Raw genomic sequence first — 25737 nt, 5'->3', positions numbered from 1 at the left:
ATGCTTGTTAAGAATTCTCATGATCTGTTCTTTCAAAAATAAAAACTAATAGAAATCAGCTAAGAATATTAGACTAAGTTCCATCATGGTTCCATTGTTGATAGATCTGACAACATATGATGGCATCTTTCAAGTCATAAACATGTATGTAGTTAAATTTCATTGATTTATGCATGCAGAAAACATAAATATCCTTGCACAAAAAATGCTTTTTTACAGTTTGAGGAAATCCTTCCCAGAGTTCTGTCTGTTCTATCAGCTGTTGTGATTTAATGCCTTCTATTTCCTCTGCTTGAACACCTCTCTGAGGTTTCTCTCATCCGAAGCTTTGCAGTACAGCCTTTCTGGTGCCCATCAGGTCTGTCAGGTAGGTGTGACTTTTCTTATGCATGCTGGTAACAGTGCAAGTCAATTGGAAGCAGCAAATGGCTGGGGAACAAATATAGACTAAAGGGAAATTTGGAAACTATTTTGTAAAACAGATATGCAGATTACTAACTACATAATATATATGTATGAAAAATTTTGTGGTATTTGAGAGCAGGGCAAAGTTAAAACAATTGACAGATACTGAATTTGTAACCTGGAATTTTTTCCCCTGTGAAATCCATGTGGCAAGGGGCTGAGATCTCATTAGTTTTATATATATTCTGTAACATTTTAAAGCTGAAATTCTTCTAGAAATTAACATCCTTTTGAGCATTTTTTCAGTCAAGTACATTTGACTCCATTTATGGAGAAAGCATAGCCTGCATATGCAAGAAAATGTATGAGGGGATTGGTAGCATACAAAAGTGGATGAAGGAAGTTGTCAAGTCAGTGTAAACCCTGAATGGATTTATAGCAGAGTGAAGTTTAAAATGTACTTGATTTAAAACGGAATATGCAACATCTTTTTTTGCTTGCCTTCATAAACTTACCATGTAAGTTCAGCCTATTAAAGATAAATGAAAAAGAGAAGTTATGAAATGAAAAGTAGCTGTAATACCCAGATTGAATGTTTGGGTGGGAGTGAAAGTAGGAGTTACTGGGTTGGAACAGATTCCTTAAGATCTGTCACATCATACCATTAAAATAAAGAGCTAGACATAGTAATTTTAAAGGGATATTGTGTAAAAGTTGGGAGATATTAATGCAGTAAAATACATTGATGGATTCCAAACTTACAGTCTATTATACGTATTATACATAATAACTGTCAATAGCAAAATACTTGCTTTGTGTACTGGATTGCTCTTGTGAGGGGAATGATTACAATACATTAGAAAAGTTTGATTCCATCAGCTCCCTCTGTGCATGTGTGTGTGTTTGTAATTTCATTAGGTGGTTCTTCTAATGGATTGATTTTTTTGATGAAACTTGTAATATAAGCAAAGACCTTCATAAATGACCTGAATTCTTTTATTTTTATGTGGTTATAGTCTTAGCAGCTGCAGTCCTCATGTGAGAATGCCAAAGGATGGAGAAATTATTTAAGTTTCTTTCATTCTGCCACAGGCATCTTAACGGCCACGGGCAACTTGCTTCATCTATCTGTTCTCCACTGATATCTGGTCTCATACTGATAGTATTTTGATGATAAATAAATACATCTAAAAGTACTTAAACACTATGGATAAGAGGGTCATATAAATTATCAAGACTTTTGATACAGCAGTGTATAAAACTGTATGATACTTTTCCACAGCTAGGCATTTTATTCTAGATATTTCGGTTACTACCTGGTTCCCCACACTGTCTTGTCTGGGCATCTCACTATTTATACCCATACTTACAATGCCCTACCTTCCCATTTTATTGTGGGGTCCTTGGATGTAGAAACCATTCTTTTTGTTAGGGTATCACAGAACCTCTGAGGAGAGTAGTGAATTGAACTCGGGTCTCCTAGCACTAAATTCTGATCCAGTCTTCCTCAGTCTTCCAGGGACAGCCAATCTCAGGCTCACTGTGAGGTACTGGAAGGTCTTCCCTGACAGTAGATTGTGCAGCCCTATATTGGCATCCTGTGGAGTTCCCTGTCCCAACTCCATTCTTTACAATGGCTAAAGTGTCAGTGTTCTCCTTGCCAATGGTGGATGTACATCTCTTTTCATGAGAGATGCTGTCATGCAAAAGACTTTTGGGGTTTGGAGGTTTTTTGGGGTTTGGGGTTTTTTTTTTGTTTTAAGTCTTGTAGGAGTCTGCCCAAAAGAGTAAAATAGGAAAGGATGATACATGTTGGAGGTGGTAAGTCCCATTTATTGTACGTTGCAAAGAGGTAAGGAACTGGGAAGAAACATGAACCCTGCATTTTCTGCAGTACAGACCTGAGTCTGGCATATCATTAAGATGGTGCAATATGCATCTAGAAGTATATCTGAATTTTACAGCAGTATCTATCTCTTATTCTTCCATTCCTTTAAGGTTTTACAAATTGTATCAAGGAACAAAAACATTTTAAAAACTTTTTTTAAGGAAAGAAAACAAGATACACTTTTTTAAATTAATATGAAGGTTATGATACATATTTAACAAAGCCTGGGAATTCCAAAGTGTAGACAGCCATTGTCTTAATGCAACGGTGTGAGTAAAGGATACAGTGTCAACTTTAACTTTGAATTTTCCTGGCTTCTGTCACTTCATGTCACAACCTTAACATTAGTAATATGCATTTTTTTTGTCGAGGAACAATAGCTAATAATGTATTTTGACTAGTAAAATTAAGAAGATGACACACAAATCATAGAAGTTCACTGTGCAATAATAAGGTGTGTCATTTTAAAAATACAAGTGTAATTTTGAGTACTTGGTAACTACTATCTATAGCTACAGAAATATCACCACCACCTGCCTTTTGGCAAGAAACTATATTTTAAGTTTATATATAGACTACACAATGGGAGAGAGGGGAAGAACTTTTAGCTGAGAGTTATACTTTAGTACAGAGCATGAACTAAATATAGTGGCTATGTCATCACAGCAAGGTTGCTTTGTGGCAAAAATACAAAAACTAAAACAGCAGAGACACATTACTGCTGGTACACAGTCATTAGAGATAAATGAAGATGGTTATAGAAGCAGCTGATAGAGGAGATCCTATCTTGAGTGGTAACAATTGAACCTGAGCAATGTCATTTCGACCACTGGGACTGTTTTGCTAACTCTCAGATTCTTTTCATTATTCTCATTTTAACTGAGGTTGGAGCAAGCTGTGAGAAACTTGAGATTTCAACTCTGTGAGAGGGACACACGCTTTAACCTTAATTAACCAAAGGAGTACTTTTGGCTACTTCTTCCTTGAGTATAGCAGCTATTCAGGCCTGTTGGCAAACCGCATATACTTCCCTCTAAGGAGGCAGTAATTGAATCCATTTGCAAAGAAAGGAAGGAGAGAGCAGGATATATGAGTAGCTCAGGATGGCTGCTTTAAGCTGGTCTTTGTCCTGTCCATCTTTCTCTCCCTTTGCTAGATTCACTATCAAGAGGAGGATGAAGCAGCTTGAGAGCTGAAACTGCAGCTTCTGTGCAGTTCCAGGAGGGACAAATATGACTATGGGAAAGACTGTGTAGTTCTGACGGCTAGGTGAAGGTGGGTAATTAGGAAAGGGAGAAATTGGACAGTTTCTGTGTAGGAAGATGGACAGACATTATTGGCAAAAACAGAATACAAGATTTACAGTGGGTTTTTGAACTCCAAAACCCAAATAACCTGCAAGTACAGGTCTGTTAGGAGCTTGTGCAGAGCTCAGTTAAATCAGAGTAGTTGGACAATATTAAGAATGCATTTTTCTTGCAGAAGCGTAGCTGCTTGGCAAAAGAAAATAACCCATTGTAACCTGGATTGTTACTTTAATTGAGTTTTTAAACTTTCTGGGTTAGTTGAACTACAATATAGAATGACTTGAGTCATGTCCTGGAAGTCAATTCTATCCTGTCCGGTTCCGATTAGCATTCAGCAGAACTTGCAAGATGATGTCTTTGTAAGAGCTGTTGTCCAGCTGGTTAATTTGTGTAAGTCTTAACTCTCAATTCCACTTATAGTCGGTGAATAAACTCTCATGTAAGGCTCAGGACCTGATCTCCCTCTCCCAAGTGAGGGTTTTTCCCTGGGTATGGAAATATGATCCCCTTTGCTGAATCATGATGTGTTTGCAAAATAAGGCAATTTAAATTTAAAAAGGGGTTGTACTGCCAGCTAGCACATTAACAGGTGATTATAGGCCCTTCATTTTCAATACTGGAACCTCCTCAAACAAATTATGACTACTTCTACAAAATCTGGACAGTGCTCAATGGCTGAAATACTGTGTAAAAAGGAGCATTACCACCTCTAGCACCATCTTGTGTTTTCCCTTAAAATGAAAGGGGAAGAGGGTCTCGAGCTCCATCACTAAGTATGGAGACTCTCCTGTAGGTATGTTAGTCACTGTCTGCATATGCTATTGAACTGGACCATTTGGAGATTTAACAGGAAAGTTACTTTGGTGGGATCTTTATTACACCTACTGCAAATAAGAAAAGGTCTCCTGTCCTGATTTTGTTTGTGAGGAATAAGGGATGATTTGCCCCATGGGGGAAAAAAATTTGGCAATTCTGCAGATTTTCATTGCCTGCCAGTTAAATTACATGCAACCCCACTCTGAGATTTGGTTCTTTTGTGGCTCTGGACCATAGTACTTAGTTGTGGTGTAGTTTTGTTTTGTTGTTGTTTTGTTTTGTTCATTAACATGCAAATTCATAAAAAATCTACATGCTTAACTCTCATTTTCTTAAATATGTAGTTAATTTTGTAGGTCTGGTCCTGAGAGCCTGATCCTGGAAGAATCATGACATCAGTGTACTGGTGCTAAAGTCAGTGGAGTCTTACTTCATCTGTGGAGTAGAATAAGGTCACATACAATGTAGATAGTCTGTCCTGTATGTGAGATCAAGAATCACCATGGTTACTTATCTGGTGTTTTGCGCACTCTCTCCTCACCCCTCCATCCCACCCCCCTCATCTCTCTCTCCCCCCACCCTGATCCTAAATATACGCTGTAAAATTATTTTCTTTGTGAAACAGTGGCAGGAGCCTTTTGAATGTATATTGCTTTGCAGCAGTGATGTGTCCATTAGTATCAGGAAGCAGTGGCTGACACAATGTGCTGGAGCTGCTGCTGGTCACCCAGAGCATGCTTCTTGACCTGTACATCCCTGCTCATGAAATGAGAATTGTTTGCTTTAATAATGTAAAATAGTTATTGTTTGCAGCACCATTTTCTTCTTATTATGGGAATGTATGTTTCCTGCAACAGTGGCAGCCTGCTATCTTGATGTTAGGTTTTGCATAACTGCAGGTGGGAGTTCCTGTTTAGTACTCAAGGAGAGAGCCTTTCACGATTTAAGTGATAAAGCTTCATTCTCTTTGGTGGTCCCATTTATGAACTAGTCTTGTTGGTGTCTGTTACTTAGTAATTCAGTGCTTTCAGTGACTGCTGAATGGTAAAGTATTAGCAGTGTAATCCAACTCCACAAATACGTATATAAAAATATTTTAAGAATAAGCAATAAAAAAATCAAATACAAGATTTATTTTTTTCCAGGTGGAATAAATATTCTTGTTCATCATTGGTTATATCACAGTGGCAATGAGGGGTGGGCAAACAGCCATGTGAGCTTGTCATTCTATAAAGTTGCTCAGCAGTTAGGTTACTAGGAGACCAAGTGCTGTAGAAATATTTGTTTCCAATTTCTGTTTAGACACCAAAGCATTCATGTGAATTGACAGAAAGTTAGGCACCAAACTATGAGTGAAGAATTGAACTGCCTTTTTGTATATGGAAGATAGATCTGTCTCAAGCATTTCTGATAGCGTAGGTGATAAATATTGCTTTTCTAGTGGCATCTTAGTTAGTTTGGTGATATGTGGTTGTTCTTAACATGTGAGGTTATAAGTGACCTGGCTTTTCTTACCTATAGCCTTGAGGGACAGAGTGATACTGTGGCACATTTGGGGAATTATGCTTCACTGCATACAAATTGGTATACTACTGCTACTATTCTGTTTTAGTCTACTTAGCTTTCTTGTTGCAGTTAAACCATTGATTTTGTACTACTGCATTTATAATGTAGGCATATCAGTTAAAAAAAAAAAGAGGTAAGGAAGCTAAGAAGTTAATGGAAGGAAAGCTGTTCAGCTGAAAAAAAGAAACAGTTGATTTATTTTTTTTAAGATGCTTTGGAGTAGATTTTGAGGAGTGCTTTTAAGGAAAGAGGATAGTCATGTCAAATAGAAGGTAGGATTTTTAATAAGGAAAGTAATGGTATAAAACAACCAATAGGAATATGGACAGGTAAAGAATAATTAGAGATCATCTTTAAATAGCATAAGAGTAAGAATTTTTTTGCTCTGTTCATATTATTCTGTGTTGTGCCTTTTGCTAGGATTTTACACATTAAGATTGCCACGTATTGCTTAGTATTGTTAATACACAAAATCCTGGCAAAAGGTTGACATTGTAATGGCTCTAAAGGACCCATTTCAATGTAAATCCTAAGGGTCTATCAATGTGCAGGGGATTTATGTGGGTGAGTCCCATTAATGGTAATGGGACTTATGTGCGTAAATCTCTTCTGCATTGATGGGAAAATAGACTCCTTAGTATGCAAAGTCTCATTGGAAATCAAAGAGCATTTGCATAAGATCCATACATAGCATGGAACTCTGTGTGTTAAAAACAGTATGAAAAGAAGATAATATACCTTAACTACTTCAGTGGATAAATACTAGTGTAAAAAGAATATTCTTTACATTGTGTATTTTACTTTTAAAAATTGCAGCAATATTTATGCCATTGTCGCCAACTATTAGAAGCCAAAATAACTGTACGTTTCTTAATGTGGATGGTTGCTTTTACATGAGTGTAGTTGAATGAAATAATTTTGTATAGCTGCAGAACTCTTGCATTGAGCTCGTGTCCCAACTTTCTGCATTAAATATTTCATTTTGAATGACTTAAAGAGTATAAACAAAAGCCAAGAGATCTTTGCAGTCCCAGTTCTGCTGCTATGCTCAAAGCCTATTGATCTAATAAATACTCTCAAATAAGATTATTTGCATGTTCTTTTATTTGAAATACCGAACAGTACTGAAAAAGTCATTGTGTGCCACTGCTCCTCAGAATACTCCAGCCTTTGATATAAAAAGTTTTAACTTTGTAATTAAAAGTGTTTCTACGGCACGTGTATGTGCAAACTGAATGACATCACAGCAGCGTTAAGTTGAGCTGTCGTATGATGGCCCTACTCTGAAAATACAGAACAGATGAGCGTGGTGCTTTCCAGCAGGTGTCACTGTTGGCAAATATAAAATTAAACCCCTCACGTTTCTCACAGGTTATGTAGAGTTAAAAATACTTTTGAGGCAATGTACTTCACTTCCCCCCTCCCCCCCCGCCCCCATCTCCTCCTTGTAATATACAGGTGGGGGGTTTTTTTGTTAAACTCTTTAGTATATGTTGCTTACCTTAGGGAAGCTCAAATGGACATGAATATGTTACAATAAAATGATAGTATTGCTTGGAGAATATCTGAAATGTTGATGGCCTACTTTGTTCTTTGCTGTCTGGCATCTAGATTTGCAGTGTTCTTTTAAAAAATAAGTAAGAGCATAAAGAATTTAATTTTGCTATTTCTGTTTTTGAAGTGGGTAAAGGACAAAAGTTAGTTGATTTTTGCTGATGCAGACAAGAAGTGGCTTGCAGAATCATTATTTTTTGTTAATCAGAGGAGAAGGAACCTGGATGTAGGTAGCAATTTAGGATGAGGGTTTTGAGTATGTGTGACTATGCAAGGTTTGGGTTCGTCTGCCTGAAGGAGGAAAAGCTGTATTGTGTTTCACATAGTACCTAACCTCAGAAATTGGTATCACTGCTTTCAGTGAGAATTCTCTCGGAATGAGGTGCACTCTAAGGAAAGAGAGATCAGAGTTTAATGTATTTTAATATTAGGGATATCTGCTTCTTGTGTTCAGGACTAATTTAACATTTGCCACTATAGATATGAAACTGTTGAATATAGGTGTTTTCCTTTTTATGTGAACAATATTGATCTTGCAACCCTTGTTATCCAGTGCATACTGGATAATTAAGAGTTGCTTTAGGAATGCAGCTTTAAATAAGCTTTAACAGTGATTCTTGAATGCAGTAAACCTCTCAAAAAATACCTTCTTTTTGGTGGACAGAATAAGGGTTCTGTGGTTTACATCGGAAACATATTTTTATATATAATGCTTTTGTGTATTTAGAGATAGTGGAGTATGAGTGGCACAGGTGAAAGCAATTCGTCCAGTTTTTCAACAAGCTGATATTTCTGTGTGCATTGACTTTTGTCTTTCCTCTTCTATGTAGCACAGAATATGAATGTATCCATCCTGATTACAGAGTTCCTAAAGGATGCTTTATATATGATGGACCAAGCTGTTACTGAGATTGATGAGAGGTATTATAGCATGAAGCAAGGTTCCTTTTTCTTTTTCTTTTTCTTTTTTTTTTAATACTGGGTAGTATCTCACTATTTTTCTTAAAGTCCTAATGGGAAGTCTGAAGCCCAATGACAGCAAAGACACTGGGTTATATTCCTGATATAATTATACCACACTCAGTACAGCCATATTAGGAATGAATTTGTATTCCTATGTGGTTTCTGAAAGAAAGCTTTGCTACTCCTGTTTCTGTGAACAGGTGATACAAGTGAAGGATCTACAGCTGTTACATGGAAGGTGAAAACTGCATGCCTGATTGCAGCACCTGACTACACAGGTAAATTGCATCAGAGATCCGAGTATCAGCTGAGTATTGTTAGTCTAGCAGCAATTAGTGCACCTTGGCTGGGAGGATTTAGTTTAAAAAACAAGCGGCCTTCATAAGACAACTGTTCAAAGATATTGAAGGAAAGGGGGGGAAATGTGTCCTGAAGCTTTTCAGCTAAATTCATCTGGAATGTTCTGAGGAGGGATGGCAGAAGGAGTTCTATTTTGTCGTCAAAGCTGAGCTGCAATCCTCAGGAACTGAAGTGAGGAGACTGTTCATGCTGTTTACTCTCAGTGGTGTGTCTATGGGGTGATGGCCCACTGCACTTAGGGAACAGCAGTGTGGTTGCATTGGAGGAAAGCTCTGCCTCAGTCCCTCTGCAATAGCAAAGTGTTGCTTTCCTGGTGGCTACACCTCTAATAGGATCATTTGGGTAATGTACCTGATGTTGTTTTTTTCTAAATATATGCCTATAAGATACAAATGAGTTTCTTAAGGTAACTTTAAGACTACAAGAAGACAGAGGCTCTATTGAAGAGTGGTTGTTGTAGAAATAAGCTTCCTGTAATAGCAGTCTGTATGTAGCCCAAATGCGTTATCTCAGCACTTGTGCACTCAGTAATGGTACACAATAACATGGTTAAATATTTTCATGGGTCAGAAAAAATTCAGAATGTTTCAGAATCTGATATCCTTGTAACCTCAGGTTAACAGAAAAAAATAAAAAAATAAATAAATTGAATAGATTTATTAAAATGGGCAAAATGTGAAATAACTTCCTACTTTCCAGTCACGAACAGTTATATATTTGCTCTGTGGCTAAGTATATGCTGAGTAAATGCAACTTTAGCACTCTGTTCTGACCATGCAAAATTTATGAGACCTTTTGTTTCCTACAAAGTGATTTTGACAATTGTATGGTTTGTGATATTGCAGTGTAAAAGAAATTCCTCATATAAAAGCTTTTCATTTGCAATGAGTGCACTTAAGGGAATCAAAAAGTCACAGCTAAAAAGGCACATTGTCTTGGATTCTACAAGTGAGCAGTATTAACTTGCTTAATTTTAGTGAGTTTTATGACTCAGTAAATTCTTACTTGTACCTGCCATAATAAGGGTAGTTTTCTTAGTCCTTGCAGGATGTAGTCCTGGACAAATTTGGATACCTGTAATGTTTATATGGGGAAGCAGAATATCTCCTTCTTCTGCTCCCCACCCCCCCCCCCCCCCCCCGTGTTTGTTTTGCCTGCTTTCTAAAGACTATTTTCCTGTTTTATTTGCCTCCATAAGAAGTTTAAGGGCATTTTTTACATTCAGGAGCTTAATCTTTCTTTCTTTCTTGAATATTTTATTCTTTGCATTATTAAGGTCAATTTTGCAATCAATATCTGTAGCTCAGGGGAGGAGGGGAAGGCAGGGAGTGCAGTGCTATTCTGATCTACAGATTTGGCAATGCGATGTGTTTTGAATAATGACTTCAGCCATGAAGCCTTTAGAGAGCTTTCCATTGTGCTTTTTGCAATTTGTTTTGCCTTAAGAACACAAATGCTGTTGTGTTCAGAAAGGGCCTGTTCGTAGGCACAGAGTATAGAAAGAGATACATAGAAGTAGTGCACTGCTGCTGGTTTTAGTGTATTCGGGAATTCAACATAATTATATCCAGGAAAAATGTCACCTTTTGAAAGCAGAGTCAGCCTTGAAACCGTTCTGGAAATGCGATAATGGGCCTGAGAAATCTAGACTTTGTGATGTTTCAAGAGCAGACACAGTGTTGAGAACTGTATATGAGAAGTCTTAGTTAATCAGCATGGAAACTACAAGGGTGATGATGAAGGAAAAAAGGGGTTCTCTAAATGTGGTGGGTGTGACTTTTGTAGCCTGGGCTTAAGCTGATGTTCCCTGCACTTAGTAATAGAATTGTGTCTTCAGGTGCCTATGCTTGGCCTTCCAGGAAGCTGCTACAGTCAAACAGGGGTAAATAATGAGACAAATTTTATATGGTGGGTTGAGAAATCACTATGTGAAATTAAAATATGATTTTATAAAATGAAATGTCTGAATGTATTGTAGGATGGATAAATATTTCTAATACAGAACTGTACAGAATAATACTCTGATGCAATGGTAGCAAATAAATGCATTTCTCCCTTGAGTAGAAATGGTAATCCCACAATTATCCTGCAATACAAAACAATCTGCAGGATAAACAAATAAATACTAGTTAGTCCTTTATTTTACTTCAGAGAAATTAATTAGGCTTTTCACTTCTACCACCTTTCATGAAGTGATAAATGAATAGGCCTTTTATGCTTCACTCCAAATTAAACTGCTTTTTTATTTTAATTTGGAAGAGTTCTCAGTATTGTCAGTCATCTGTACATTTCATCAGTAAGTGGATCATGTATATGGGCTTTTATCAGATACATTGTAATACTGTCAGAAGAAGCATTGTGTGTAACACTTAATAGTTCGCTTCTATCAGTCCATAATTTTATATCCATTTAGACCAAGTATACACTTATAGAGTACAACTGAAGTGAAGAATTGGGTCAACTGTACTTGCTTTTTTTCCAAGCTCCTTTTCTAGCCCTACTCCTGTGAAAATCTGGTGTAAACATTTTAAAGAATGGGTTGCTGACTAGATGCTGTATATATGGTTGCATGGAATATCTGCTCTAAATCCTCTAAGCAGTTCTCACAAAGGAAATGAGAATTATTCTGATCAATAATTCCTAAATTATGTGCAAGTGTTATCTTGTTTGTTCCATAAGCAGTCTGATATTGAGTTTAATTGCCTGGTCTTTGTATATGTTTCGTTTAGCAGACCGTATAGCTCCATTTTCAAAATTCTGATTGCAAATGCACTCTCCTCGATTTTTGGGTTTCAAAAATAGATTATGAGAGAACTACACATATCTTAGCCATAGCATCAGAATTCTAGGTTGCTGATGGACTGCTTTCCCTTCAGTACCTGTTTGGTATCTACTTTAAGAATCTCTTTAATATTCAGCATTCTCATGAATAATTAATTTTTCATTGGTTTGTGCATGTGAATGTTTGGAAAGGTTAAACATCATAACTTTCTCACCTAATATAGTGCTCAACGTTATCACTTCATGTGGCAATTTTTGTTTACACTATTAGGGGGAAAATCCTACTTTAGTGTTAAAAATACGTTAACTGGCAGATAATTTGTATTTCACAAGCAAAGGTTTTCAGTTGCGTTCTTGGTACTCAGTTTCCTTTAACAACTGTATCTTATTTTTACTTCCGACTGCTTATGTGCTTAAATCAAATGTGGTGAAAGTAGGCACACTTGGCAGGGTATTTTAAACCTATTCTGTATGTTTTGAGATGAAAAGTCTTATTTCTGTTTTTTTTTAAGGTGCATTTATGAAAGTACTTTTCCGTGCTACCTTCTTCGTTTTACCTTTGATAAACCTAGAATGCACTGAACACATGTGACAGTAAGTGTTTAACTCAAGGGATTTTGCAGATTGGAAGTGGGACTAAATTTAGATATTTTGAAGTGAGAAGTGATGGATGGCTTTTGTGCTGCTTGACTAGAGAAAAACATGTTATGGTCTTAGTATACTTCACCAGAGAAAACACTATTTGATGACATTTCAGGAATTCTATGCCCATTGAAATGTCTGAGCTGTAAGATTTTTTTTCTGACAAAGCAGGAATTTCTGCCTCTTAAATTTCTACCTCTTCAAAGTCCTATTTGGGACTAGAAACAAAAAAGGGTGAACACTGCCCTTGCCAGTTAGTTTAACTTTTTGTTTACAGAGGATTTGTGTGGGTAAAATAGCTCTGACCACAACTAAGAATGATGATGAGGTAAGTAGTGTTGCTAAAGTCATGTTGAGGAAGGGACTTCACAAGATATAGGGGCTACATATTAGGCACTAATCATAAATCAGTGCAGATATCTAAAATGTACTATCTGAATGCATAAAAGCTTAAATCCAGTGACTTAATTGTTTTGAACAGCTTGTGAGCGAAATCATACCTGTTCCTCTTGTCTGAAAACAATGGAGTCATTCAGCAGTGAGGAGATTATTACATCATTTGATGTCATTTGATCATGACTATGACTATGTGGGTATGAAAAAAGTTGTAGTTGTTTGCTTGTAATGGTTGCTTTTTTTATGACTGCTCAAATAAGGATTTTGAACCTTGTTGCTTGACTATTTCTGGATTTGTTGTTCAGTGTACATGTGATCTGATAAAGAAATGGACTTTTCTGCTGTTGCTTTTGTGTTTTCAACATTAGTTGAAATGAGGTCACAACTTGGAATGGTAAGGAGAGGAAACATCAGAAATGCAGGTGTTCTAACCCCAGAATTAATTAATGTAAGCAGTCTATAGAGATGGCCCAATGTGTTTATTTGGAAAACAAAAAACTTTGTATGAGTGTAAATGCAGTTTTGAATCAAATTGTGTATCTTTTCAGTTTCTAGACTTTTGAGAAATTATGTAATCTTTTAATCTTAAAATAGTGCAAACTGTTAACAAATCTAGTAGATAGTGTTCAAAGACTGTTAAAACCCACTTGAAATAACATGACAATCTCATTTTTACAGTAATACTAGGTTGTTAATTAGCTGAGCTACCCAAATACAGAGATTATAGTTAAAATGGCTCTGAGTAGGAGGTGATAATGATGCACTGCCTGTTTTACAACACATTATATGCAGTGCACATTAATTCCAGTTTTTAAAAGAAAATTTTCCATAGTATTAAATAGCTTTCATTTTAAAGAGTAAAATCTCTCTCAGTAAAGCTAACCTTGTTAAATATGTCTATAATAGGTATTACTATATCTGGCAGTGAGAAGAATCACAGATATGTGCTTAAAAAGAGGAGACACGCTATTATTAACACAAAAAAAATCAATGGTAAGAAGCATCACCTCAAGTTTAACCAAGTGCCAAAGTTGGTAAATTCTGTTTTGATAAAAATAGTTTAATTCATTTCCTAATCTTATGCTTCCAATGTAGTCATTAGCTTCACTTGGATGTTTGGTTTGTGTACATACTGGAAATAACTGGAGAATAGCCATTTCTCACATGACTGTCCAATAGTGAACCCTATGGTGCCCACCTTAATTAGTTTAAAGCTTTCCTGAGCATGCTTACATGAAATGCAGCTGTAGCTCTATCATTCTGTAATGAAAAAAAGTGCTTGTCATGTAAGGAATGACCATTCCATTTATGCTATTTTTGTAAAAACAAAGTTAATGCGTAAACGTATTTTCTTTACTCAAGAGCTTGCGGGCTTTTCTTGCTGTTTTGGTTTTTTCTTTCCTTGAGGAACCCACTATGTGTGTTTTTAAAGAGCTTGTAGGAAAGGGACAGAAACCCCCAGAGAGAGTCTTTTCCATCCATCCATCTTTTTATTCTGTTTTCTTTCAGAGCGTAGTTATCTAATGAGATCCAGTAGATAGGACTTGTAAGATCACAAGTCAAATTTGTCGAGAAATACAAGACAGAATCCTGAATCTGTTTTCTTTCATGTGGCCTCAACACTGGTCTTCATTGTACTAAGTAGAAGGACTTCTTTTTAGGCTTGTCTTGGAGTTGTTGTTTTGGTAGCTTAGGAGTTTGTTTGAGGACCTCTGGTACTTCTGGGAACTCAGGTCTTAAGTTTTATGATGGAGAACTGAATGGGCTGCTTACTTGCTTTCGAAGATTTCAAATTTGTTGTCTTAGATGGGCAGTAAAGGCAATATCTTAATCTAGGGAGATATCAAATAATTTTGTGTGAATAACTGAAAGTAAGGCTTTATTGCTGTCATGGTGAATATTCTGTGGAATACTCTGTATTAGGATAGTGGGAGGAGATGTCAGTGGTGTTATATCCATCTCTTTTAAGGGCTAAGTAATACTAAAACAATAAAGGATGTTAAATTTTCTCTTTTCTAGGTATTTTCTGGCACTTGGGAACTGCCAAATGATGCAACTTCTTTGCCTTTTGCCAGACTAAGATGATTAAGAGCACAGTTTTTTAGGTGTTTATTACACTTAGAATTTTTTCTATCTTAAACAAAGCAAGTTTACTATCTGAGAAATAAGCAGCATATTAGGACAATCACTGCTTCGTTCTCTGGGTAAAACTGCCAAGAGGGAGGACCTTGAGAGGAAGTGAGTCTGCTCTAGCTGCCATTTGGGTGTCTCAGTCAATGTTAAATTTTCTTTCTTGGTTGAGGTAATTGGAATTTATTTTAATTTTGAAAAAATGTCAGTATGCCTTTGATTTTCTGCAGGAAAAGACTTTAAAGAAGCTAGGAAACCATTTCTATTGCTATAGCTTCAGATGTTCCTACTTACTGACCCTTTCAGTGGTCACTAGAAGTATGGCAGGCAGTTTGCAGAATGAGGTCCTTAATTAAATACAGAGCTGTCTATGCTCAAGAGCAAGGTCTAATGCTTTATTGTCAAACTTATATTTGTATTGGGCATGCTGCAGTTACTTTAAGTTGCTTTGACTACAAGTCCTTTTCAACTGGCAAAGTTTTCTGTAAGACATAACACAGAAGTTGATTTGTATGCCATTAAGTATCTGTACTGTATAGAACTGAATTAAAAAATGTATGTTATGCAATAAGGGGCATACCAATGTCTAGGTATTACTATAGAGCTATGAGACATTAGTGATATCAGTGATATTATATTTTCATATTTCCTTTTGTTGACGTAATCTACACACTCTCTTAAAGAATAGCTCTAAAGCAACAATAATTTTTGTAATTGATAGACATGTCTGAAATTCATTATGTAGTAAATGTATATTCCCAAGGATGACTAATGTACTTAGAGGACTGGACATAATGAATGCTTTGCATTTTATGGTTTTCATCCAGAGAGAGGGGTAACATCCTTCATAGAATCTTCTGAGTACCTTAATGTATCAGCTAGAGAATCCAGCAGTTCCAATCCTAGTGTCTTTAACATTGTGTTCTCCAGGATAGTAGTTTGTACGTGCTTAAATAATGTCGTTCTTCAGGATATTATCAGAAGACTGGTTGGAATGTAAATTATGAGCAGCAATATATATATATATGCTGACCTTAGCTTTGCTAATGTGATGGACCACCTTTCTTTCAAGTAACACCTGAGAACTGTGTGTATTTTTCTGATATGGAAATGGGGGCAGGGGAGGGGGGTTAAAAAAAAAATAATCTATTGGAATAGAGGAAAAATAATTTATCGTGTGCCCCTGATTTATATAAGCTGGTGTACTGCTCGCACCTTGAAGGGATACAAGCAGATAACATGAACAGACCCTTCTGGTGTTTGAACCTCAGATTTTAAGAATCTTCTTGTTTTTTCTCCATTCAAAATGCTTAAGAGGCTTTGAATTAATCTTCTCAAAGATTTACATAAGTCATTTTTAAATTATGTAAGATTTCTTTGTTTTGTTTTCGTAAGTTAGTGAGTTTGATTTGTTTTAAGAAACTGTTTGCAGTCATAATTAAGAGAGATATTAAGCTTAGTGTTAATTAAACAAATTGATGTGACTATCTGATTGAGTCCTGAGAGGGTTAGATTTCTTCCAGCTGTGAGAGAGATCACGTTAGAAGATGGATAATTTGTATGTTAACTGCATGAGTTAAAGGAATTTGCAAGAAAAATATCAGTGTGTTTATTTCTATAATAACAAAATGTTTTATGGTCTTGGGTGGCTTTAATACACTGCTAGTGTGATGAAGAAACTAAACTGTAAGTCCAGTAGGGAGAGGGTAGGATCTTCCTCTTCTGTGGAAAACAGCAATTTTTCTTTGTGGAAGAGTGAAGAAGGACTGACTATTAACTTGCATTTAGTAAAATCCTATAAAATTACTTGCTCCCTCGACAGCTTTTTCTTTAGTATGCTTTGGAGAAAAAGAACAAAGAAGGATATATAAGTAATAACTTCTGAGACATGTAAGAATGATTCATCAGTTGTTCTCAAGTGATGCTCACAATGAAGTTTCTAAATAAATTTCTTCATTTGCAGACTAATTTTCCCATTTTCTGTTGCCATTTTAAGCACAATTTAATCCAAGACCAAGTCTGAAGTTGACCTTGCTTTGGGGGAGTGTAAGGGTTGCTTCAGACGACCTCCGAAGTTTTGTTGCAACCTAAATTATTTCATGATTATAGTTTGAAGTCCATGTTTGGACCCAGAATACTAAGACACCTCTGGCACTGCGTTCTAAAAATAGCTGTAATACCCTGATATTTACAGAGGACTCCTTTATTACATGAGGCATTGATCCTGAGACCTCTTTTAAGGAATTTTCTGGTTTTTTTAACAGTCTTGATTATTTCCTTTTAACAGATAATAATATGAAACAATTCGGCTGCTCTATTTATTTTACAGAAAGTGTGGGATTTGCATACTCTCCATAATTTCAGAAAATTAGGAACAAGAAAGGTTGAGTTTATGGGGTTTTTTTGTTACCCCTCAAACAGCTGCAATGTATGTCTATAAGAAACTCCCTGTGAATGGGAAACTGAAATATTTTTAGTGGGTTTGGGCTTATATCACTTTGTACCAATGTATTGGACAGACATCACTGAATTGGCATCCTCTTTTTCCTGAGTGTTAGACCCAGAATCATGATACTGCCCTTAAGATAGCCAGTGCTGCAAGATTGTGTGGATATATGTGGAATTTAACTGACTAAGGCTATGCACAAGCATTTATCTGTTAAATTTCATCATCGTGTTACTGAAAGTTTCTTCTGTCTTGGATCTGAAAATTGTGCTCTAAAATTTCCAAAGTAGCTCTCTACCTTTTATAAAGAAACCTTTTGGTTTGGGTTTTTTTGGTTCTCTCCTGTGATGATTGATGTATTCTCTAAAATGGAATGAGTGCTAATGGTACCTGTCCCAATGGCACCTGTTCTGATGGCAAGCTTCCTAGCATGCTGCTCATGTATAGTATGAAGAGTCCCTATATCTGAGAAGACAAGTTCAAAAAGTATGACGATTGGTATAATAACTTAAATGCAAATGGTATTTTTGCTGTGGCTTATTTTTGGTTGGTTGGTTTTGTTGTGGTTTTTTTTTACCTGACTATTCTCTTTGTAGTAAACGTAGTTTGTTCCCTGGAAAAGCAGACTACTTCCAGGAATTTGCCATATGGAAGGCTGTTTCTGGAGCAACAGCCTCTGTTGTTCCTGAACAACAGTTGTACACTGCAGCTTCTTAAATTGCACCACATCTGCATAAGCTTGCCTGCCCTAGCATTTGGGGGTTTTTGTGGGAAGGTGGTGTAGGTAGGAGTAGATATAGACCTCCAGGAAGCCTCTTGAGAGTTTGTTGTACTCTGTTGGTAGAATCCTCTAGTGTAACAGCAGAGATGGCAAATCTGTCATTTAGGCAAGGCCTCAGTTGGAATAACTTAGCAGACATGCTGGTTTTTGTTTAAATATTACTTCTATTTGCAAAAACTGAGTTTGGAATTGCAGTACATCTTAGTTTTTCTGCTACTTCTGCTACTTACAGTTTTAAATTATTTGGTTTATTCTGTTTCTCCAATTGAAATATTTGGGAAGAAAACCTACAAAAGAAACACCGGGTTTTGTGTTACAGGAAGGTGTTTTTGAAGTGTCATGAAGTCACTTGGAAATTTCTAGAAGTACAATTTTGAAAATTTAGAATTAAAGGGAAAAAAATCCTTCCTTCCCATAACAAAGAGTATGTTCACTTGTTTAAAAAAAAAAAATGAAAATGCTTTCTCTGGTAATTGCTACCTTGTTGCATTAGCCAGTGCTGTTAAGTGTGAGTCAGGTAAATAAATTTGGAAGACTTGAACAAGTCATAAAGGTCTTAAGCTTGTTATAGAATGTATTATGCTCTAATGTTTTATAAAAGCAGTAACAATCGACTGTATGTTTATTGCCATATGGGGTTAATAAGGCCAATACCGATGCTGCATATACTGAAGGCATATATATGCCTGTATCAAATATTTTACAATGTATATCCTTGAATTTATGGAGTTTATAAAATTAATGTTACAACAATAGATCTGTTTGAAGAAGAACCTAAGAAGAATCGAAGTACTACAATGAAAATATCCAGTATTTCAGTTAATTCAAAATAAATGGGGAAATTAAATTTAAATATTTTTAAAGAGTCCTTGAATGGTTTGTTGATTAGAAACTAATGTAACTCCTTGTCTAAGATAAAACACCAAACAGGCAGCAGCTGCTGGTAATTGGTACAAGTAATTGTAGAGCCAATAAGTTGAAGAAGTGCTTATTAAAAGAAACTGCCTTCCTATCTGCTCATAAGTTCAATTGAGTAATGCACTCTACATGTGGTCTGACAGTAGGTAAATTATACACCTGATTTAAAAACACTCCATCCATAAGAGCTCCTATTTTGCTCATCCATAAATTTTTTACTTTCTTTATTACTAACTACTTGCAGCAGCATATGGCATAATATCTATCAAATTAGGCTTTGAGGACATCTTAGACTGGCACCCTGCTGACTTGAAACATGTGCTTAATGCATATTGCAGTGTTTTTAACCCATTAAGTGCCCCTAGGATAGGCTTCGTACTCTTGAGGCAAGAATGCCCATGTGGCCTCACAGATACAGATTGTACACCCTGCTGATCTGCTGGCATTCCGCTGAAAGTGATGAATCTGCCTTGAAATGGCTGTTGCACAGACATAATTTAAAGCTCATTCTAAGGAAACTTTGAGGCTACGACATCTTAGTTTTGAACTGATAAGAAAATAGATCTGAGAAGAAAAGTCATAATTCAAGCTTAAGAATAAATGTTTTAAAATAATTTAAAATTGAAATTAAGCCATGCTACACTTTCAGCATGTTAGTTTGTATGCAGATTGTTCTGAACAAAAATCCATTAATTTGGTGAAATCATCTTCCAGTAAGTGTTACTTGAGGTGATGCTGTGCACTCATCACAAAGGTTGAGTTTCTGTTCACATAAATAATCACCTCTTTTGGCCTGATCCTAACCCCCCCAAAAAATATTTCCTCCCAGCTTCAAATTTTTGTCTTCAATTTAAAGCAAAACATTCATGTTATCTTTTCCTTTAAAGAAGCTGTAAGAAGTCCAGTTGTCTACAGGTCTGAAAATGTTTTGGTGTACCTGTGACAAGTGATGTACCATGGGTAAAACCTGAGGAAAAAGTACTGTAGACATCCACTAAAATTGTAATTAAATACTGGGGGAGAGGAGGAATAAAAGCATCTGGTTCCACAGTCTTCGAAAAGTCATTTGGATGGTTTTATTGTGGGCTTTGTGAAAGCTTTTTAGGCACTTTTGGAAACAGTTTAAATTCTGAATACCACTTTACCTTGCTTCTTGACAGTGATTTTTAATGGAAGATTTTCATTGGAACTGATTAAGAGGCTAGTGGTTTTATTTTTAAAATGAATTAAACTTACACTTTCAATTACTGCTTTAGCTCCAAGGCTAACTTGGTAATGTGATTTATTCTAGTTCGGTATATTTGTAGTGGTTTTCTTGAGTATATTTGGACAGGATTTGTGCTGCAAAGTTCTGCTGCTGAGGCTGGATTACAGTCTGATAAAATGACAATGACACTGCTGATGGACACACTGTACTGCATAAGCTGAAGTCATGAAAACAGGGTCCTATGCCCATGTAGCTGATGGCGTTCTAGGAAGCAACTGAATCCAAGAGCTACTTGTGTTGTGGATGTGTCTCTGCTAGAGGGCTTTACAGGGCTGCTTGCCTGGTCTTGCTGCTCTGGCCAGGCAGCTATTCCAGGATGTGTGTGAGAATGTGCTGGAACCAAAAAACAGTTTTGCTCAGTGTCTTGTTTCAAACAATAAGTTGCTCCCTAACAAAGTGTAAGATAGGGCAAAAATGTATGAAACTTCATTGGAGTTCCTGCTTTTAATTTATTTTTTTTTTTCAGCTCACCTGAGTCAGTTTTAGGTTTATGTCTACTTAGTAATCCTCATGTGGTTACATTTCCATTTTCTCCGTCTTCACTTGAGCCCATAAACTTCAAAGCGCCCTAATGCTCTTCGTTAACAGGTTCCACGAGTCTGTTACCCATAATATAAGGAGCTGCCTCCTTTAGCTTTGAACCTGGCTCCTGTTGGCATCATTTGATGCCCTAAGCGGCAGACAAATACTCAGATTACATCCTGTCATATTCCAGCAGTTTGCATGTATGGCCCATTGCTGGGACCCTCCAGCCTCTGGAAGTGCGGTCTTCTCAGGTTGCTGATGTTTTGCTGTTACTTGGAGCTGTTGTGTGACATTGGTAGTAGTTGAAAGCTGGTGAATATCAGGAAAGCTGCTTTGTTTACTCTTAGGTTTTGACTTCAGGCAGGAGGAAATACGCTACTTGGCACTTGGGTTATGCCTGAATCTCAGCATTCTTGATTGCAGAGGAAAAAGTGGATGCTAAAGGATCAAAATAAACTATCATTATTATATTTAAAATAGAACCACTATACTCTTTACTACCATGGAAGCAACAAAGCAAGCCAGCTTAGCTTTTAAAAAAGATCTCATACTTTTGAGGCTTCAAAGCTTGTTGCTAGCAGGTTGGAAAACAGCTTTTGAACCAAAAGCAATAACAAGATCATCTTTTCAACAAATCTAATAAATATTATAGCTATAAAAGGTGTTTTTAAGTGTTAAAAAAGATGTTGAATGTGGACTAATACCTGTACATTCAAACTTGAAAACCAGCTGGGTGTTGGTTTGGGGATTTCTGTGTGCATTTTTTTTATTGATTAGTTGGGTGTTTTGTTGGGTTTTTTTAACTGAGAGAAAGGGTGGCTCATGTTTCCTCATTAGACTTAACTGAATGTATTCTCCAGTTGCCTATCTGTTGTTCATCATAGCCCTCATCTACAAATCCTGTCAGTGGGAACCTGTAGGTGAAATTTAAGGCAGTGTATTGCAGGAAGTAGGAATGGTGATGGAAATAAAGCAGCTCAAGGAAGAAGTTAGAAACCAGACAGGAAAAAAGCAAGAAGAAACTTTTTTCTGTGTACTTTGCTGATGTGAATTTGTATCTAATATATATCTGTGGAGACTAAAGATGAATTAGAGAATGAAAATGTTCCTTAGGGGCAAAATATACTAAGCCGTTAAAACAATTTTTGTTAAAATGCTAGTATCTCCTTTACTTTGTGTTTACATGCAACCCCAATGTGATGGAAGGATTCCTTTTGGCCGTTTCATTAAGCAAAATCATAATTAATTATAAAGCCCTTTTTATTAAGTTCATTAATACCCACTGTCCCTTTGACTCAGTATCTTGTTTCTGACAGTGACTAGCAGCGGAGGCCCAAGACAGAATGTTAACAAAGAACTTGCACCATGATAGTTCTCCAGACTACTTTCTCAGCTTCCAGCAGTTTGCAGTATCACGTTCGGAGGCAGTAGTAGGGTTTTTCTATAATGTTCACCAGACTTCTATGCTGCTGTATTACATATTTTGTAAAATTGATCTTAAATGTTGTAGCTTTTTAACCTCCCTCGTCGCTAGACTCCACTCCGGATTCTTAGTCTTTGTTGCCTTCTCTGTATCTTTACTGTTTCTATTATTACATATTTTGGAAGGGAAAGGTAAGAACTGCATTCAGTATTCAAGGTATAGAAACACCATGTCATTTCCTAATCTGTTCTCTCTTTCTCTTTCCTAAATATTCACATTTTTTAGATGACTTGTTTGCAAGTGAGCATTGAGCTGGTGTTTTCATAAAAAATCTATACTCTTGCCAAATGGCAATAGTCATCTTGGAACCTCTGTATGCATGGGTAAAATAAGTATGTGTTCTTCACAAGTATATCTTTTATCCAAGTGAATTTCATCTGCCATTTTATTGCTCATTGGCTGTAACATTCTTGCATGACTCTCTAATTAGGGGTTTTTTCCCACTAACTCTAGTAGTCTAGTTTCTTTGAATACTACAAATAGTGTGGACCTTATCACAGATCTTCATAAGCTGCTGCTTCTGACTTAATACCACTATGAAAATTGCCTGCTCATGACCCTCTGTTTCCTTTGGGTTTTAAATTTTATTTATTATCCAGGTGAGAACTTTCTCTCTTTTCTCATCGCAACTTAGTTTCTTTAATAGTTGCTTTTTTTTTTTTTTTTTTTTTACAATGGATTTTGCCAACAGCCTTTTTGGATTTCAAGATTTTATCACTTAGGTCTGACTTGTAGATATAACTATTGAGTTATTTTAAAAACACAAATGTAAGTTTCTGAAGTATTGCTTCTTTTTACAAAAAGCATGTTGATTTTTCTGAATAGGTCTCGTTTATTTATGTGCCCATCATTCTGTTCTTTAAACTCAATCTTAAATGAGGATTTCCCTCTGGGCACAGTCATTTTGTCTTTGCTGTGGAAAACAAGAGTGAAATATATAATAAAGCACCACCTCTCCATGAGGGAATAGCACAAGATCAGAGTCTTTCTGACTAATAAGTGGTTCAGAGTTCTAAAGATGGCCCAAGAAAATAGCTTTCTCTGTCTCTTTCTCTCTCTGTCTCTTTCTTTCTTTCTCCAGGATTTCTTCAGCTTTGGAAGAAAATACGATCCTTCAAATGTCATGAATGTGGAAGTACATGGGAAAGAGATCCAGCCAAATCCTCTACCATCCTTCATACATCACTTCTTCTGTCCTCCAGTTGAATGGCTTAATGTGTTACACTTGTATTTGCTTTCTTGTATGCCATACAAAAGATAGAGCTTCCACTAAACTGATTTCAGGAGAGCTTGATTAAGTCCTATAAAAAGAAAAAAAAACACCAAAACTTGAATAAGAAGAGAACACTTATTTACAGGTCTCTTGATCTCTGGTGGTACACTTTTTTTCCCCCCCTAGATGTTCTTTTTTTTGATTTATTTATATTTTTTTTCTGTCCTCAAATACTCGGTGGAGCTTGATTATTCCAGCCAGTGCTGGGATTTGAAGACTTGTGCCAGAACAGAACTCAGGCTGGGGTTTTTTTGCTGTGTGTTTTGTTTGGTTTGGTTTTTTTTTTTTAGTTGGTTTGGTCCTGGGGATGTACTGGATGTTCTGTAAATGCTAACCAGGACCTTTTCTGTTGCCCTTTGGTTGTCAGGAATCGTTCTGATATTGTGTAGAGAAATAGTTTGTTGTCCTAAAATGTCTGCTGCTGATGTCCCAGCAATGCAGAGGACTAAGGAGACATAATGGATTATTGAAATCACTCAAAAAATGATGCCATTAGCTGAAATAAGAGAAACCCAAGAGCTGAAAAGGGCAGAGCTTAGCTGGAACTAAAAGAGGAGATCATAAAAGAGCATGACTCAGTTTGGGCTGCAATATTCTGTGGCTGAGGTATCTATGATATTTGAAATATACTGCAGATTCTGGGGTCCTCTGCCCTTCATGTCCTTTGATTGGCTTGCTGCCCCACATGGCAGATGGTGATGCTACTGGTGCCACTTTATTAGATCAAATCATAGGCGATTGTGCTGTAAACCTCTAAGTCCAAACCTCAGCAATGACACAGGTTGGGTGGTCAGATATGGTTCCATGCTATATTTGTCTTACCACCCATTAAGGTTATTTTAAAAGTAGAAAGTTGTATTTTTCACTGTGTTTACAGTTTCTGGCTGTATTCTTTACACTAAGCACTGTGTAACCTTAAGGTTATGCCCTGACTCATAAATGGCATGGGTCGGACTTTCATCAGGTAGCCGCAATCGATCTACTCCACCAGGTTTTGCATATTCGGCATGTAAGTTGCATCTGTTTTGGCAGCATGTGCAATTGTGCAGTGAAGGAAACCTGCCAGTAGAATCCCAAATTCATTTGTTACAAGGGTTAAGCAATATTAGTTGAAGTAAGCAAGGAGTTGCTGGAAGGGAAAGCCATTGTCTATTCTAACAGTCAGTTACCAGTAGAATTCTCTATTTTATATTTCAGGTTCAATTTTACTACCTATACTTGTTAAAATGCTTTGAGTGTGTTCCTGATGATGTGTTAAGAATATCGCCAAAAAACCCATATTTAGATAAGTGTGTGCACGTATCATTATTGATGCTGAAATTAGACTGTGACAGGCTGCTGAACAATGAACATGTATAAGATCAAGAACTAAAGCACTGTTCCATAAGGATCATGATGGCAGAACTTTAATGGGTTTTATTGTATTGCTATAGGTTGGATGGAAATAGATGATGTAGTTAATTATTCTGAAAACAAAAAATTACTTTCTGATAGCTTTTTAAATTTATTTTTTATTACCCTCCGGAAATAACTTAATTGATTCTTGTTTCAACTACTTTAAATCCTTTTAAAATATTATGTTTAAAAAAATGCTTTAAAAATGTTTCTTTTCCTTCAATAAGGAGTTGTTTTAAGAGAAAAACTAAAAAGCTGAACTACGTATTGAATTTTCCAGGCTGTGTTTCTGCACAGCAATCTTCTGAAAAAGTGCAATTATTTTTTTTTCCACTCAAACATGCATTTGAGAGGAATGAGTAGATCAGATAAAGAGCTGAGATTCAATTCAACTCAACCTTGAGTCACTCTCTGACTCTGTCTCTTTAAAAAGAAAAAAAAAAACCCACCAAGGTGGCAAAATCAATACAAACCAATAATAACTTCACATTTGTGGAAGCAACATGAATGGCTCTCCAAAATATTGAGACACATCCAAGTACATTTTAGCAGAGCTGATATTTATCAGAAGTCATTTGCCCTCAAGCAGATGCTCTCTTTCATTGTGCTCCTGTCACAAATGACTAAGATTTATGACAGACAATTACAGCATCTGCAGTTAGCAGCCTTATAATCAGCACCATTATTTAACGATTGGTGCAATAAACTGACTCCTGTTACTGTTTATCAGATATCAGTCAGTTCTGGCTATTTTCTTCAGCTCCCCAAATCACAGTATGGTGCAACCACTGCCTTTTAATGGCTAGTCAGAAGCAGGCACATTTTCACGTTTTGTACAGAC

The 25737-nt window shown here is 36.4% G+C and overlaps 1 long non-coding RNA gene across 5 annotated transcripts in view; it reads left to right on the top strand.

The window, feature by feature from the left end:
- The window catches only part of LOC114016668 (uncharacterized), a 267129-nt gene that overhangs the window by 11893 nt on the left and 229499 nt on the right, over positions 1 to 25737 (top strand). The window lies entirely within an intron of this gene.

The sequence above is a fragment of the Falco cherrug genome, chromosome 11 (assembly GCF_023634085.1).
Source record: "Falco cherrug isolate bFalChe1 chromosome 11, bFalChe1.pri, whole genome shotgun sequence".
Taxonomy (NCBI): domain Eukaryota; kingdom Metazoa; phylum Chordata; class Aves; order Falconiformes; family Falconidae; genus Falco; species Falco cherrug.
Note: the sequence above shows the minus strand (reverse complement) of the source record. Positions and strands in the feature narration are given on the sequence as shown.